The sequence below is a fragment of the Pithys albifrons genome, chromosome Z, assembly GCF_047495875.1.
Source record: "Pithys albifrons albifrons isolate INPA30051 chromosome Z, PitAlb_v1, whole genome shotgun sequence".
Lineage (NCBI taxonomy): Eukaryota > Metazoa > Chordata > Aves > Passeriformes > Thamnophilidae > Pithys > Pithys albifrons.
In genome coordinates this window covers 378,770-394,849 of record NC_092497.1, presented here as the reverse complement: position 1 = coordinate 394,849, position 16,080 = coordinate 378,770, and the positions used below count along the sequence as shown (strand labels likewise).

General features: G+C 55.0%; 1 long non-coding RNA gene across 1 annotated transcript; it reads left to right on the top strand.

Moving 5' to 3' along the window:
- The first annotated feature begins 7,608 nt into the window (after window positions 1-7,608).
- LOC139684594 (uncharacterized) lies at window positions 7,609-9,126 on the top strand. The gene is made up of 4 exons (XR_011699935.1): window positions 7,609-7,731; window positions 7,832-7,889; window positions 8,842-8,921; window positions 9,033-9,126. It is a non-coding gene; the product is annotated as an uncharacterized lncRNA (long non-coding RNA).
- Window positions 9,127-16,080: the final 6,954 nt, after the last annotated feature.

Here is a 16,080-nt window from a genome sequence, read left to right as displayed (position 1 = left end):
CATTTGTATTTTTCAGATCTACATTTAGAATTTCTTATGCTCAAAGATCCTCTGTAAAACACATGGCTGTATTTTTAAATCAACTTTATGCCAATTGATATTATTTCTTAATAAAGATGATAAACACTACAGTTTTTAATATTTTCTGCACACACAATTCACCCTCATGAATTTTTAAGCATTTTTGGGGCTGTTCTTTCCCTTTTGGGGGGCAGACCCTCCCCCTCACCTGCTCCTCCCCCCCACCTTTGCTCTCCCAGTGACACTGGGCTGTCCCCAACAGCACTGTCACCTCCCAGGTGCCGAATCCCTCCCGTTTCACTCACCCCAGAGAGGCACAGACCGAGTCAGGCTGCCCTGGCAGCAGCTCTTTGCTCACTGCTTTCATAAAGCCATTTCCCACATTCCCAATTCCAGCCCTGATCCAGTCCGGGGATTGCCCCATTCCCAGTTCCCACCCCGACCCAGTCTGCTCATTTTCACAATAATGCAGCTTTAAACTGGGTTGGATTTAATAACGACTGAACTTGCCTTTGGTCCAAGGAGGTGGTTCTCCCTCTCTACTCTGCTCTCATGAGATCCCACCTGGAGTCCAGCTCTGGATCCCAGTCCCAGACAGACAGGGACCTATCAGAGCAGGTGCAGAGGAGGCCAGGAAGGTCGTCCAGGAGCTGGAACAGCTCTGCAATGAGAAGAGGCTGAGACAGTTCAGGGTGTTCAGCCTGCACAAGAGAAGGCTCCAGGGACACCTCACTGCAGCACTTTGTACATAAAGGGGGCTTGTAAAAAAGAAGTTTTTTCCAGGGCCTGCACTGACAGGACAAGGGGCAACACCAGTTTTAAACTAAAGAAGGGCAGCTTTAGTGGACATAATGAAGAAATGTTTTATGATGAAGGTGGTCAGGCACTGAATCAGGTTGTCCACACAGGCTGTGGCTGCCCCATCCCTGGGAGTGTCCAAGGCCAGGCTGGACAGGGCTTGGAGCACCCTGGGCTGGTGGGAGGTGTCCTGTCCATGGGCAGGGGTGGCACTGGGTGGGTGTTTATGGTCCCCTTCCCACCCAAACCATGCTGGGATTCTGTGGTTCCATGCCCTGAGCATGGGTGAGGCTGCCCCGGAGTGCTGAGTGTGCCCAGCCCTGTCTGAGCTGCACATTTATTTGCACAGCCCTGGTGGTGCTGAGTGTGCCCAGCCCTGTCTGAGCTGCACATTTATTTGCACAGGCCGCTGGGGGTGCTGAGTGTGCCCAGCCCTGTCTGAGCTGCACATTTGCACAGCCCTGGGGTGCTGAGTGTGCCCAGCCCTGTCTGAGCTGCACATTTGCACAGCCCTGGGGTGCTGAGTGTGCCCAGCCCTGTCTGAGCTGCACATTTGCACAGCCCCGGGGGTGCTGAGTGTGCCCAGCCTGTCTGAGCTGCACATTTATTTGCACAGCCCTGGGGTGCTGAGTGTGCCCAGCCCTGTCTGAGCTGCACATTTGCACAGCCCTGGGGTGCTGAGTGTGCCCAGCCCTGTCTGAGCTGCACATTTATTTGCACAGCCCTGGGGTGCTGAGTGTGCCCAGCCCTGTCTGAGCTGCACATTTGCACAGCTCAGGGAGCTCAATCCCCCCTCACACACAGTGCCAGCACGTGCCAGGAAAAGCCCAGCAACACGTGCAGAGACACCAACACATCATTTGTGCTCTGGCTGCAGCACCTCACCCTCTGCCTCTGCCAGCTGGGGCTGGCACTGCTGCAGCTGCACAAGGTACAACCAAAACTTCCATTTTGCTGCCATGGGCTGAAACAACTGGGACAAACCTGAGGCTGCTGCTTGGTCTGCTAACTTGGACTAACCACTTGCTCTGCTTTGTCACTTTTCCTGTGTCCTGCAGTGTCTGTGGACACATCTCTGCCCCACAGGGGTTTGCTGCCTGGCCTCAGGGCTTCCTCCCAACTGTGGCAAGCTCAATTTGATTTTACAGACCTCCAGCACTGCTGGATTAGCTAAAGGACACGACCCCTCTGTGAAATCAGTTTTTAAACAAAGGTAAACTTTGCCCTTGCACTAAAGTTAAAAGATAACAGGGATGGACCCCGGATCAATACTTGGCAAACATGAGTCGCATGCTGTGGGCAGAAGCCTCTGCTGGTGCAGAACAGATCTCTGCTTTGGAGGGTTCCTTCCACAGAACACAACCACAAAACAGCCTCTAACTGCTTCCCGGTGGGGTAACATTGTAAGCAAGTCTAGGAATGACCTTCCCCTGCAGCCCACCCACAGTTCAGGGAATTGAGAGCTACCTGTTCCCACAACAACGTGTTCCCCACCGTCCCTGCAGTTCCCTTTGCTCCAGTGCTTTGCTCCTGGGAACAGCTTGTAAGGAAAGTGTGAAGTTTGAAACAGTTCCTATTTCTCACTAAGCTGGTTCACTGTCTCTGACTATTTAATATTAATGTGAGTACAAATTGTGCTTACACATTACAGCAATGGCTGGTTACAACATGCACATTATGAACGACTCATTTCCCAACTGTGCCTCTAGGTTAAAAAAAAAAAGAAAAAGAAAAGGAAAAGAAAAGAGAAAAGAAAAGGAAAAGAAAAAGAAAAGGAAAAGGAAAAGAAAAGGAAAAGAAAAGAAAAGAAAAAGAAAAAGAAAAAGCAAAAAAGAAAAGAAAAAGAAAAAGAAAAAGAAAAAGAAAAAGAAAAAGAAAAAGAAAAAGGAAAAGAAAGGAAAAGGAAAAGGAAAAGGAAAAGAAAAGGAAAAAGAAAAAGAAAAAGAAAAAGAAAGAACGAAAAAGAAAAGAAGGAAAAAGGAAAGAAAAGGGAAAAGGAAGAAAGGAAAAGAAAAAGGAAAAGAAAAAGAAAAAGAAAAAGAAAAGGAGCACCCAGTCCAAATTATTAATTTTCCCCCCTTTGGTATTTGATAGTGAGGCAGGAAACAACTCCCTGACCTCCTCCTCTCTGCCTTTAGTTTGCAACAGCAGCACCAAGTCCCCAGTAGGAGGTTTGCACCTCAGCCACTGTTCAAGGCAGAATGAATGGCAGGACAGAGGCAGGGCGTGTTCAGGCCAGGGAAGCAGCCCAAGACAAACCCATGCTCCTCAAAACAGCCCAGATGTGACAGATGGTCCTGGAGCAAAGGTCTGATAAGAATTCCAGCCTGGCAGCCTCCTGGCACAGGAAAGAACTGGTAAGGATTCCAGGCCAGTAAGAAAATGCAGCTACCTTGAGATTGGCCTGGACTGAATGCCCAGAGCAGCAACAGAGCTGCTGATGTCCTGTTTGCTGAGCAAACCTCTCGTGGGGAGCTGCCTCCAGCACTGGCATTGCTTTGGCTGCTTTAGAACATGGAGAGATTAATCAGGACTTCAGTGCAGAGGCAAAACCCAGAGAGAGGCAGCAGCATTTCTCCTAAGCCACAACTTTAGACCACAATCTGACATGACCTTGCTCTTTGCAAACCTTCCCAAGCCCCAGGATCACTGCTGCTCATCTCCAAGCCCTGGGGCCCAGCCTTGCCCTGGCTATCCACTCTCCTTCCACACTGGAATCTGACCACCCTTTCAGCAACAAAAAGCCTCCTAACATCCACTCTGAACTTCTAGGACAGCTTTGAGCTTAAACTTTGCTGTCTTGAAATCCAGGGTGGAAGTTCTGCCGGGCTTTTTTCCAACAACACTGAAAATTTTAAAGTTGACATGTCATGATCCCCGTGGCCAAGTCAGTCACTCACTGTCCCACCCCTCCTGCCACGAGTCCTCTGCTCACCCACACCTGTGGGAGGGCACCTTTCCCACCTGGGTCACTGAACACTCGTGAGGAGAAACTCTCCTCAGCAGTACAGCCCTTGTGTCTAGTTCAGTTACTCACCAATCCTACATTAAAATTGGACTTTATGTTCCACTAGCACTTAGGAATGTTCCACTGGCATTTAGGAATTGTGAAACACACTGACTCTTGCTACACCAACCACTTAGTGTCACCCATGGCCCCAGAGTGCTGTTCACTGACCTGGGTAACAGAGCCCTGGCTCACACCTGAGAGGCCTTGAGAGCAAGGATTAATGTTTAACCTGCTCAAGCTCATGGATGTGAAACAGCTCCAACATGCCACCCATGAGCATGCCATGCCTTAACTCACCAGCCACAGAGGGAGCACACGAGTTTTCCCACCAGGAGGCACATTCCACCACAGCAACACAGGTGTTCTGTCCACAGCCCACCCCTCTGGAGCGAGGACAGCCAGGCCAGCCCATGGGCACAACCTCCCTTACCAGGGCCATGTGTGCCACCCCAGCATGTGTGACAGGGCGGCTCCTGGGAAGCCACCTGCAAACCCAGGGGGAGCTGTCCCAGGGCACAGCCTGGCTCAGTGTGCCCCAGGACAGCCCCATCCCATGGCACAGCCTGGCTCAGTGTGCCCCAGGACAGCCCCATCCCATGGCACAGCCTGGCTCAGTGTGCCCCAGGATCCATCCCATGGCACAGCCTGGCTCAGTGTGCCCCAGGACAGCCCCATCCCATGGCACAGCCTGGCTCAGTGTGCCCCAGGATCCATCCCATGGCACAGCCTGGCTCAGTGCTCCCCAGGATCCATCCCATGGCACAGCCTGGCTCAGTGCTCCCCAGGATCCATCCCATGGCACAGCCTGGCTCAGTGTGCCCCAGGATCCATCCCTGGCACAGCCCCATGCCAGGGCACAGCCTGGCTCAGTGTGCCCCAGGACAGCCCCATCCCATGGCACAGCCTGGCTCAGTGTGCCCCAGGATCCATCCCATGGCACAGCCTGGCTCAGTGCTCCCCAGGATCCATCCCTGGCACAGCCCCATCCCAGGGCACAGCCTGGCTCAGTGTGCCCCAGGACAGCCCCATCCCATGGCACAGCCTGGCTCAGTGCTCCCCAGGATCCATCCCTGGCACAGCCTGGCTCAGTGTGCCCCAGGACAGCCCCATCCCATGGCACAGCCTGGCTCAGTGTGCCCCGGGATCCATCCCTGGCACAGCCCCATCCCAGGGCACAGCCTGGCTCAGTGTGCCCCGGGATCCATCCCAGGGCACAGCCTGGCTCAGTGTGTCCCAGGATCCATCCCTGGCACAGCCCCATGCCAGGGCACAGCCTGGCTCAGTGTGCCCCAGGACAGCCCCATCCCAGGGCACAGCCTGGCTCAGTGCCCCCCAGGATCCATCCCATGGCACAGCCTGGCTCAGTGTGCCCCAGGACAGCCCCATCCCAGGGCACAGCCTGGCTCAGTGTGCCCCAGGACAGCCCCATCCCATGGCACAGCCTGGCTCAGTGCCCCCCAGGATCCATCCCAGGGCACAGCCTGGCTCAGTGTGCCCCAGGATTCATCCCTGGCACAGCCCCATCCCAGGGCACAGCCTGGCTCAGTGCCCCCCAGGATCCATGCCAGGGCACAGCCCCATCCCAGGGCACAGAGCAGCCCAGGGCACAGCCCCATCCCAGGGCACAGAGCAGCACAGGGCACAGCCCCATCCCAGGGCACAGAGCAGCACAGGGCACAGCCCCATCCCAGGGCACAGCCCCATCCCAGGGCACAGAGCAGCACAGGGCACAGAGCAGCCCAGGGCACAGCCCCATCCCAGGGCACAGAGCAGCACAGGGCACAGCCCCATCCCAGGGCACAGCCCCATCCCAGGGCACAGAGCAGCACAGGGCACAGCCCCATCCCAGGGCACAGCCCCATCCCAGGGCACAGAGCAGCACAGGGCACAGAGCAGCACAGGGCACAGCCCCATCCCAGAGCACAGGGCAGCACAGGGCACAGCCCCATCCCAGGGCACAGAGCAGCACAGGGCACAGAGCAGCACAGGGCACAGCCCCATCCCAGAGCACAGGGCAGCACAGGGCACAGCCCCATCCCAGGGCACAGCCCCATCCCAGGGCACAGAGCAGCACAGGGCACAGCCCCATCCCAGGGCACAGCCCCATCCCAGGGCACAGAGCAGCACAGGGCACAGCCCCATCCCAGGGCACAGAGCAGCACAGGGCACAGAGCAGCCCAGGGCACAGCCCCATCCCAGGGCACAGAGCAGCCCTGGGCACAGCACAGAGCAGCACAGGGCACAGAGCAGCACAGAGCACAGCCCCATCCCAGAGCACAGAGCAGCCCAGGGCACAGAGTAGCACAGGGCACAGAGCAGCACAGGGCACAGAGCAGACCTGGGCACAGCCCCATCCCAGGGCACAGAGCAGCACAGGGCACAGAGCAGCACAGGGCACAGCCCCATCCCAGAGCACAGAGCAGCACAGGGCACAGCCCCATCCCAGGGCACAGAGCAGCCCAGGGCACAGAGCAGCACAGGGCACAGAGCAGCACAGGGCACAGAGTAGCACAGGGCACACAGCAGCACAGGGCACAGAGCAGCACAGGGCACAGCCCCATCCCAGGGCACAGAGCAGCACAGGGCACAGAGTAGCACAGGGCACAGAGCAGCACAGGGCACAGAGCAGCACAGGGCACAGCCCCATCCCAGGGCACAGAGCAGCACAGGGCACAGCCCCATCCCAGGGCACAGCCCCATCCCAGGGCACAGAGCAGCACAGGGCACAGCCCCATCCCAGGGCACAGAGCAGCCCTGGGCACAGCCCCGTCCCAGAGCACAGAGCAGCCCTGGGCACAGCCCCGTCCCAGGGCACAGCCCCATCCCAGGGCACAGAGCAGCACAGGGCACAGAGCAGCACAGGGCACAGCCCCATCCCAGGGCACAGAGCAGCCCAGGGCACAGAGCAGCACAGGGCAAAGCCCCATCCCAGGGCACAGAGCAGCCCTGGGCACAGCCCCGTCCCAGGGCACAGCCCCATCCCAGGGCACAGAGCAGCACAGGGCACAGAGCAGCACAGGGCACAGCCCCATCCCAGGGCACAGAGCAGCCCAGGGCACAGAGCAGCACAGGGCACAGTCCCGTCCCAGAGCACAGAGCAGCACAGGGCACAGAGCAGCCCAGGGCACAGCCCCGTCCCAGAGCACAGAGCAGCCCTGGGCACAGAGCAGCACAGGGCACAGCCCCATCCCAGGGCACAGAGCAGCACAGGGCACAGAGCAGCACAGGGCACAGTCCCGTCCCAGAGCACAGAGCAGCACAGGGCACAGAGCAGCCCTGGGCACAGCCCCGTCCCAGAGCACAGAGCAGCCCTGGGCACAGAGCAGCACAGGGCACAGCCCCATCCCAGGGCACAGAGCAGCACAGGGCTCAGAGCAGCACAGGGCACAGCCCCATCCCAGGGCACAGAGCAGCACAGGGCACAGAGCAGCACAGGGCTCAGAGCAGCACAGGGCAAAGCCCCATCCCAGGGCACAGAGCAGCACAGGGCACAGCCCCATCCCAGGGCACAGAGCAGCACAGGGCACAGAGCAGCACAGGGCACAGCCCCATCCCAGAGCACAGCCCCATCCCAGAGCACAGCCCCATCCCAGGGCACAGAGCAGCACAGGGCACAGAGCAGCACAGGGCACAGAGCAGCACAGGGCACAGAGCAGCACAGAGCACAGCCCCATCCCAGGGCACAGAGCAGCACAGGGCACAGCCCCATCCCAGGGCACAGAGCAGCACAGGGCACAGCCCTGGAGCACCACTCAGGCACAGCCAGAGCCAGGGCAGGCTCAGCTCCCAGCCAGTGATCGTTCCCAGGGCACAGCCCCAGGAACTGCCCACCCTGCCCCAGAGTCCCACACGCAGCCGTGGCCTCACCAGCTCCACGGCCAGGCAGGGGATAATGCTCTCATGTAAGTGGGAAAAACGTCAGCTGGTATCTGGAGGAAATAACCCCCTTTTCACTGACCATAAAGGTTCAGATTTGTACATGTCGTGTTTTGTTTTTTCCAGTCATAATAAACTTCTGAGGAAGAAAACCAAGTTTTCAGGAATATTCTAGGAACAGCAGGTGAGTTCTAAATTTCATTTCATACAGAATTAATCCTGCAAACGTTAATTAAAACTTAGGGGTTTTTCTTGGTAAGCAGAGAGCACTATCTTTGAATCCCTGGGTAAGCCTTGAAAGTAAATAATGTTGAAATGACTGAAACTTGCATAGTTTAAGAATCTTCACTTGGACATGAAATTAACTAATTTTCTCTTGATCTTTATATGAACACAAACCTATCTTCTATTTAATAAAAATAAAAACTAATTCACCAAGATTACTAAAACAAGAATTGCATGTGTTGAATTGATTTCCAATACAACAGAAAAATACCAGGAGGTTGGAAGTGTTTCATTTTAGTGTCAGCAGAAAGTTTTAGCTTTTAAAATACAAACACCCCCAGACAGCAGCGAGCTGAGACCAAAGATTCAGCCAAGGGAGGGTGTTGTGCTGCATTGCTGGGCTCTGTGGTGGCTGTGACACTATCACACACTGACACAGCAGATACCTTAGCAGAAGCTCCAAATAAATATCCATACACAAATATATAAAGTAGGCATTTGTTCCAAACCAAACAGAATTTTCCTCCCTTCTCCCTCACTTTGGGTTTCTTCTCCTTAAAAAGGAGGTTACTTTTCATGGGTGGATCTCATTTCTCCATTTAAAAAAAAAAGAGAAAAGAAGAGGAAATTAGTTTGACCAGCAAACTAGTTCTTCTCTCAAACAGTAATACCAACACTATGAGATAGCAAGAAATGAAACACAAAAAATCATTTTTCTTTAACTGCATTCTGAACACAACCTTGTGTAACTGGGAGGCCTCGTGATGTCGTGGCTACAGATTTCAAGCTCTGGTGAGCTGAACCAGTGTGTGATTCCATAGGCAGCTTTTGTATCCAGTTCCCAGTGGTGACAGAAGGACAGGGCTTTCCTGACTGAGCTCTGCACTCCATCAAAACCTCTGCCCTTTCAGCCCCAGCTCAGCCCCTCCAGCCCCCTTTGCCTGGTCACGACTCCAGGGTGTGCAGCACCAACATGAACATGGAACACCAGGTTAGTGCCTGTTCTGTTCTCATGGTGAGGCAGAGGAGAGGATGCTCTTTATGTGCCAGTGCCAGCAAACACATGCCCTAAGCTTTGTTCAGAAAACTGTGGTGCCTTCAGGTCTGCAGGACTCAACACCAGAGTGCCCTTACCCACATGACATCCCTGCCCAGGGGACAGGGCCAGCAGCCCACAAGGTGACCCTGGGCCTCTCAACCAGGTGAGTGCCACAACCCCCAGGGCAGCTCAAGGCTCCACGTGGGCCCTGCCCTGCTCAGCCTCAGCTCCTGAGCACCCTGACACAGCCTGCAGCAGCTCCTGAGCATCCCTGACACAGCCTGTACCCCTGACACAGCCTGCACCCCTAACACAGCCTGTACCCTGACACAGCCTGCACCCTGACACAGCCTGCACCCTGACACAGCCTGCAGCAGCTCCTGAGCATCCCTGACACAGCCTGCAACAGCTCCTGAGCATCCCTGACACAGCCTGCACCCCTGACACAGCCTGCACCCCTGACACAGCCTGCACCCCTGACACAGCCTGCAGCAGCTCCTGAGCATCCCTGACACAGCCTGCACCCTGACACAGCCTGCAGCAGCTCCTGAGCATCCCTGACACAGCCTGCACCCCTAACACAGCCTGTAGCAGCTCCTGAGCATCCCTGACACAGCCTGCAGCAGCTCCTGAGCATCCCTGACACAGCCTGCACCCCTAACACAGCCTGCAGCAGCTCCTGAGCATCCCTGACACAGCCTGCACCCCTGACACAGCCTGCAGCAGCTCCTGAGCATCCCTGACACAGCCTGCACCCCTGACACAGCCTGCACCCTGACACAGCCTGCACCCCTGACACAGCCTGCAACAGCTCCTGAGCATCCCTGACACAGCCTGCACCCTGACACAGCCTGCAACAGCTCCTGAGCATCCCTGACACAGCCTGCACCCCTGACACAGCCTGCACCCCTGACACAGCCTGCACCCTGACACAGCCTGCACCCCTGACACAGCCTGCAACAGCTCCTGAGCATCCCTGACACAGCCTGCACCCTGACACAGCCTGCAACAGCTCCTGAGCATCCCTGACACAGCCTGCACCCCTGACACAGCCTGCAACAGCTCCTGAGCATCCCTGACACAGCCTGCACCCCTGACACAGCCTGCAACAGCTCCTGAGCATCCCTGACACAGCCTGCACCCTGACACAGCCTGCACCCCTGACACAGCCTGCAACAGCTCCTGAGCATCCCTGACACAGCCTGCAGCAGCTCCTGAGCATCCCTGACACAGCCTGCACCCTGACACAGCCTGCAACAGCTCCTGAGCATCCCTGACACAGCCTGCAACAGCTCCTGAGCATCCCTGACACAGCCTGCACCCCTGACACAGCCTGCAGCAGCTCCTGAGCATCCCTGACACAGCCTGTACCCTGACACAGCCTGCAGCAGCTCCTGAGCATCCCTGACACAGCCTGCACCCTGACACAGCCTGCAGCAGCTCCTGAGCATCCCTGACACAGCCTGTACCCTGACACAGCCTGCAGCAGCTCCTGAGCATCCCTGACACAGCCTGCACCCCTGACACAGCCTGCAGCAGCTCCTGAGCATCCCTGACACAGCCTGCACCCCTAACACAGCCTGCAGCAGCTCCTGAGCATCCCTGACACAGCCTGTACCCCTAACACAGCCTGCAGCAGCTCCTGAGCATCCCTGACACAGCCTGCACCCTGACACAGCCTGCATCCCATCACCAGGCTCTGGGATTACACTTCAGCAGAATATCCTGGGATGCTCCAGGCCACACCGCTCAGTTCCCACACTGCAAACACACCCATTTCCACAAGCTGAGTTTGAAAAGCCCTGGAACACAGAACGGGCCCAAGTGCCCAGGACCCAGACACCACCACACTTGCTCAGGCCATCCAGAGGCTGAAACACGAGGCCAGCTCTGATCAATTAACCACACCTTTCTTAATTTCTGGTTTTCTACTCCTAATCTATCTTCAGAGAGCGTGAAGATGGGGGCAAGCAAGGGGAAAGTTTTCTGGTGATTTCTTTCTGATCCAGCACATTTCCCATAGATAATCATTCTATAAATTTCATCAAATCTATTACATGCCAAGCCACACCTCCTGTTTGAATTGCCACATACAGGAACCTCAGAGTCATCCCATTAAAACCAAAAATTAACAGTCCACTTACCAGTTTTAAGTCTCTCCATCCAAGTCAGTCCAGAAGAGCAGCCTCAGGAACTGCAGAGCTGTTGCTATCCAGCAAATTTAAACCCCAGTGCAATAGGTAACCTTTTCCAACTCTGCAGAGCCTCTGAAAACCTCACCAAACAAAGAATCACTTTAGACAAAGAAAACGTTAAAGGTCCCTCGAGCCACCCTCACACCTGGTCTTAATTAAGGCTTGTTAAGGCCAGTGTGCCTGAGCATCTGTGAAACTCAATCCTGTTTCTACAGCCTGTAAAGTAGATCAATAATTCCTCTTTCTGTGCTTTTGATGAATAATCTTGTAAAGTGCTAGGCCAGGAGTTGCTGATGTTCACTTTACCTTTGCTCACCTGCTGTTTCTGAGTGCAGGTTCCCTCCAGCACAGCAGCCCCCCAGCACCTCAGGGGCTCACAGGGGTGCTGGGGAGGGACCCTGGGCAAGGGGCTGGGGGGACAGGACGGGGGGACAGCATCCCACTCACAGAGGGCACTGTCAGAAGGCATGTTGGGATGGAATTCTTGGCTGTGAGCAGGGTGAGGCCCTGGCACAGGCTGTGGCTGCCCCATCCCTGGAAGTGTCCAAGGCCAGGCTGGACAGGGCTTGGAGAAGCCTGGGCTGGTGGGAGGTGTCCCTGCACATGGCAGGGGGTGGAATGAGGTGAGCTGTAAGGTTCCTTCCCACCCAAACCACTGAGGGACTCTAACATAGAAACAAACCATTCATGGGTTCTAACATGGAAACACTCAGCCCAGGCCTCAGTGCTGGGCTGGGCTCCCCAGCTCCCATTTCAGGAGCCATTGCCCGGGGTGGGCAGCAGGGACTGCCCTGCAGGGACAGGGACAGGGACAGGGACTCCCTGCAGGGACAGGGACAGGGACAGGGACAGGGACAGGGACAGGGACTCCCTGAAGGGACAGGGACAGGGACAGGGACAGGGACAGGGACTGCCCTGCAGGGACAGGGACAGGGACAGGGACTCCCTGCAGGGACAGGGACAGGGACAGGGACAGGGACAGGGACAGGGAGAGGGACAGGGAGAGGGACAGGGACAGGGACAGGGACTCCCTGAAGGGACAGGGACAGGGACAGGGACAGGGACTGCCCTGCAGGGACAGGGACAGGGACAGGGACAGGGACTCCCTGCAGGGACAGGGACAGGGACAGGGATAGGGACAGGGACAAGGGACAGGGACAGGGACAGGGACAGGGACTGCCCTGCAGGGACAGGGACAGGGACAGGGACAGGGACTGCCCGACAGGGACAGGGACAGGGACTCCCTGCAGGGACAGGGACAGGGACAGGGAGAGGGAGAGGGACAGGGACAGGGACAGGGACTGCCCTGCAGGGACAGGGACAGGGACAGGGACTCCCTGCAGGGACAGGGAGAGAAAGAGGGAGAGGGAGAGGGAGAGGGACAGGGACAGGGACAGGGACGGGGACAGGGACAGGGACAGGGACAGGGATTGCCCTGCAGGGACAGGGACAGGGATTGCCCTGCAGGGACAGGGACAGGGACGGGGACAGGGACAGTGACAGGGACAGGGACAGGAACCGGGACAGGGACTGGGAGCAGGTCCCTCAGCAGTGTCACCCTCGGCCCCAGGCACTGGGGACTGACAGAACTCAGGCCACTAAAGTGTCTCCAAGTTCTGAGAAGGGGATTTAAAGAGGTTCTCTACTTGCAAACCCAAGAGCTGAATGAGGCTGCTCATCCCCGTGTGTGTCCGAGCCCCGCGCTGTGCCCCGGGCGGTGGGGCAGGGGCAGCTCAGGGGGCACTGGCAGGGCTGGGAGTGCCCCCTCAGACCCACCCCAGGGTACCCAACGCTGCCCAGGGTGCCCAGCCGTGTCTGCACTGGGAGCAGATCTATGGGGGCCACTGGTAAATACGAGGTTTATCTGATACCCTTCTGCTTACATGAAAATTGTTTAAATTCTGCCCACAACTGTTTTGTTGGGAAACAGCAACGTCCCGATGGGGCACTGTCAGCCAGACCTCGCTGCCTTAATCTGAAGATAATCCCCAACCTGGATTCTCCCTGTCAGATGTGTCAGAGAGGGAATGGTTACGAGAAACACCAGGACAGGCCAGAACTGAGATAATGAGTTTGGTGATTGGGAAACTCAAAATCAATTTCGTTTACTGAGCCCCTGGAAATCAGAAGAGATCACGGTTTCCAGGTTAAAGACTTTTGCTCTACTTTCTGCTGCTCTGAGTTAATCTTTCTCTGTCCAGCAGCCCAAGTGACCAGCACAGGTAATCTTTAACCACTGGCCATCGACTGCCAAGGGTCACAGCACTTCCCTTTGGGGATCTGAGCGGGCCCAGCACCGGTACCCTCCCCTCTGCCCATGAGATTGTGGGGCCACACTGAGAAATGTGCCCCTTGGATGCTGCAGGAATCTGGGGCAAACTGTCAAACACCAGCTTTGCCCACTCTGAGCCCAAGAGTTCCTGTAGCAATGTCCTCTCAAACATTATATGGCCACATCCAAAAACAATGTAAGGCAGCACAGAGTCCCTGGCATTAGCAAAGCAAAGGGATAGATTCAGTTCCACTGAATATATGTACAATTTTTCTCCACAAAAGATTCTGGCCTAAATCTCTGACCCAGATTTGTCTGGAACTCAAACCAAGGGAGCCATGCCCACACAGTGGGGCTGTGACAGGATTTTTCCATGGATGACACAGCCAGCCTCAATTCAGTTTAAGAGAATTGATTATGTGCTGGAGCAAAGCCATGAAGACACAGGTTCTGCTCTGTGAATGCACATCAGTGCAACAGCTCTGAGGCTGCAGTCCAGGGAAGGAAAACTGTTCAGTGCTGGGGCTCCAGAGGCCTGCAGAACTGGGGTCCCCCTGGAGTGCTGCCTCAGCAGTTCTTTGTAAGCACTTTATCTATAACCCAGCCCCTCCTCTGGGGGTCCAGCTTCCTGTACCCCTAAAAACTGCAACCAACTTTACCCCGAGGTTTGTGACACATGAACTGGGTAACACGAATCTGAATGAGGCAGAAAAAACTCTTCCCAATCCAGTCACCCCTCCCCACTGGCCCTACATGCACACCAGGGTCCTTCTGTGTCATTTGTCTTCACATATAAAGTTCAGACTATTCTGATTTTAAGTGTGCAGGGAAAAAAAGCATGAGAAGTGATTCAGGTGAGCCCCATGGAGATCCTGTAACAGAACCCTGACCTGCAAGTCTCACCTTGCACTGACTGGTGAAACTGCCTGTGCAAATCTGAATAAACACCATAAGTGGGGGTTACAGCCCTTCAGAGAGGCTTTCCAAACAGACTGTGCTGAACACACAAAGTATTCATGATCAGAATTAACCAGCTCCAAAGGAGGTTCATTCTGTACCACTCCCACACCTGTGCAGGTCTGTACCACCTGGAGACAGAACCAATTCTCCTCATGGACTAGTGAGATGTTCATGCACAAAATATTTCTAACTGAAGAATTTCATAATGAAGGTTTTGCAGAACCAAACCATAGCTCCTTCCTGTTCATTAGACCTTCCCAGTGTGAAAAAACTCCCCAACAGCCCAATTTTTGCCCCTGTGGTAAATTATTCCCTCCGTTTTGGAGCTGTTCTTTCACTGTTTCCCCACAGAAAAGACATCACCCCTCAGATTTCTATTTCACTCATCATATCCTCCACATTTCATATAAGAAAAATGAGAGGAAAGAACTTGTGTTTGGATAAAATTGTGCCCTTTGTCTAGTGACACCAGGAGCTTTGCACATAAAATGGAATCAAGGGATAATTTAGGCTGGAAGGGACCTTTGGCTGTCACTGGACTCGGCCCTCTGCTCTGAGCAGTGCCAGCTGCAAAGTTAGACTGAACTTTAAAGTTAGATGGTGTTGCTTGTGGCCCTGAGGTGCATGTGCAACATGTGTTGCATTATCTGTCCCTGTGTCACCTTTAGTAACATTTAAACAAACCAGGTCCTTTTCTTTTTCCAGGGATTTCCAAATCCTTTGGCATTTAATGTCAAAGAACTGGCCCCCAACTGGCCTGCAGCAGCCCTGGGTGTTGCAATGCAGTTCCAGCCCCTCCCCAGGCTCCCTGTGCAGTGGCCGGGGCTTCACCTACAACTGCAGAGCCCCATTTTGAGGAAAACTGGTTGGTTTGGGGTTTTTTTGCAGAAACACAACCCTGGAAATATCAAGTAAGTGATGTTTCCTCTGTGATTAAAAGTAGCACATTTTAGTGTTTCTCCACTGGTCTTGGACAACATGTGATGTTCTGGGTTTGCTTTGGGGTTTGGGGTTTTTACTGGGGGTCTTTCACACTCTTTTTCTGATTAAGCAAACTGTCAGGTTCCTTCTGTAGCCTTCACATGCACATCCATGTTTTCAGTGGCAAATGGAGTTTGCACATGGGATGCTGTTGTTATTGTACAGGTACTTTTAGAGATGTATTTTTCCCAAACCTTGCTCTGCTTTAAGGGCAGACTCTGAACTAGCCCAGCCACGGGGACTCACCCAACAAAAGCAGCTGAAGCTGGAGGGATATTCCCCCTACTATCCCAGGAATTCCATCAGCAGGAACAACCCCAGCACAGCCAGGCCCCACAGCCCCAGGTGTGTGCCCACAGAACACAGAGCTGGGCGTTGCCGGAGGTGTGAGCCTGATCACTCAGAAGCCAAGGGTGTCACTAAATCCCTGAAAATTAGAAATCAGGGGGGCTTTACTAAGGGGAAAACCTGTTTTTGAGCTGTATATGCAGGGATCAGACTGCTAGAACCTGTAACTGTAGGTTCATCCCTGCATGGAGAGCACAGGGCAGGCCCTGCCTTTAGCCATGACTGACGTGACCATTGACATCAAGGGACTGGATTAGAAATCAACATTTAAGGAAACAGCAGATCATTCTTGCCATGACAAATTTACAGTCCAAGACAACCTAAAGTAGAAAAGATGTGCCCTTGGTGCTGCTGA